The following is a 1,972-nucleotide window of genomic DNA, read 5'->3' as shown; positions in this document are numbered from 1 at the left end:
CAGGCTGATCTCGAACTCCTGACCTCGTGATCTGCATGCCTTGGCCTCCCAAAGTGCTGGGATTACAGGCGTGAGCCACTGCACCCGGCCTGTATTGTTATTACTGTTGTTAATATAAAAGAGGCCTCAGGACTTAGAGCTTGACAACTAAATAATACCTGCTTACATCATTTTGTATTTTCAAGTTGTTTTTACAAATGTCATTTCATCTGATGCACATTATAACTGAATGAGGTAAATTGGACAGACTTCATCCCCATTTACAGATGAGGACAAAGCCCCAAAGATTTGCAGAGCTACAGGGCTGGTTAGACCAGGTCCCTCCTCCCAGAGCAGATCTCCCTCCCTTAGTATTATCCTGCCCCTCCTGGGCCTGGGAAACCTAAAGATACTTTGTGAACACATGTCTGTATCTACAGAAAACTCTGCTAAAGAAACTACCCTAGACCAAGATGTGCTCTAAGGGGCTGGCGAGCTCTGTTATTTTTTAAATTACTTTTTATATATTTATTTATTTACTTTGTACAAGATTGTATTAAAGGTCTTTACAGAGCAACATCCAGACTCCAGAAAACAGCTGCCAAAGAGACCCTGTTCCGCATGAGGACTGGCTGGGGCATGGCAGGCAGCTCTGGCTTCCCATCCTTCTGTTCTGAGATGGGGGTGGTGAGCAGTATCTCATCTTTGGGTTCCATGATGCTCACGTGGTCAGACAGGGGCTTCTTAGGGCCAGTCTTACCAGTTGGGTCCCAGGGCAGCATGGTCTTCACCTTGATGCCCAGCACACCTTGTCTGAGCAACACATGGCACATGGCAGTGTCAACGTAGCAGTTAACAGGGTCTCCGCTGTGGATCATCAGGCCATCCGCACACTTCATGGATTTAGCTTTCTGTCCTCAGAGTTTCCCAGACACCATGACCTTGCAGCCTTTGGCCCCACTCTCCATGATGAACCACAGCACACCACAGCAGACCCTCTGCACAGCAAACCCTCATAGGAGATTGTAACGCAGAGACGCTGCCTTGGCAATGGCGCACAGACCTCTTGTGGCCACCTTTTCAGCATAAAGCTCTACACCGCCCTCTGGAAAGCCACACCTCTTCTGAACTACAGCAGTCGGTTCCAGAATCCACTGGCCATTCTCACCAAGAACATTTGTGTTCTGGTGGCTAAGATAATGATTTCTGTCCTGGTTGGTATAACTTGCCCCTCAACTCCAGAGTAGCCATCTTCAGCCAGCTCCTGAGTAACAAACTCATTCAGTTCAGCTTTGAAGATGCCATCAGTGACAAACTTCCTCTTTTTGGAAATTTGCATAGCCATATTGCTGTGGCTTTCTGCTGAAAGGAAAGGCTTAATTTACTTTAAATATTTTTTCTTTTTAATTAAAAGAATGAGTCAAACATAGAGAGGATTACAGAAGATAATTTGAAACTAATCAGATTTATCTGAGTTAATATTTTGCCATAGATGCTTGAAGTCCATCCATCTCTCTTATGAAATGAAATGTTACAGAAACAGCTCATTCTCTCCCCCTCACCATTCCTTGCCTCCCTCCCAAGGCTACTTCCATCCTGAGTAGTGGTTTCTTCAGTTGCAAGTTGTTCTACTGTTATACACAAGAATGAGTTATAAGTCATATAAGTTATAAGTCATAGCTTTGCATTTTGCAAGAATTTGCATGAATAGTATGCTATTGCATGTACAGACTTTAGGCTCACTGCTGAATAATGCCCTAGCTTCTTTCACTTTTCCAATGTCTCACTCCTCTGTTTATGACTGGTTGGTCTCGGAAATAATATGGGGAATGTCCAAGATATTAGCAGTTCCTACTGCAGCAAGTTGCTGGTTTCTATGACTGTGGTTCCCTAAGAGAGGCGGAAAAGCAGGGGACTAAGTTCCCAATGAGCACTTAATCGCAGGGGCATAGCCCAGGTAGGTTGTAAAGGCTGATGACATCCCACGACAGGC

The 1,972-nt window shown here is 44.9% G+C and overlaps 1 pseudogene; it reads right to left on the bottom strand.

Annotated features, from left to right (window-relative positions):
* Nucleotides 1-519: 519 nt before the first annotated feature.
* Nucleotides 520-1,348, bottom strand: LOC116562659 (annotated as a pseudogene).
* Between the last annotated feature and the right edge of the window lie 624 nt (nucleotides 1,349-1,972).

This window comes from Sapajus apella, unplaced genomic scaffold, assembly GCF_009761245.1.
Source record: "Sapajus apella isolate SASKATOON/1434 unplaced genomic scaffold, GSC_monkey_1.0 scaffold33, whole genome shotgun sequence".
Taxonomy (NCBI): Eukaryota; Metazoa; Chordata; class Mammalia; order Primates; family Cebidae; genus Sapajus; species Sapajus apella.
The sequence above is the reverse complement of the archived record's forward strand: the minus strand, read 5'-3'. Positions and strand labels throughout refer to the sequence as shown.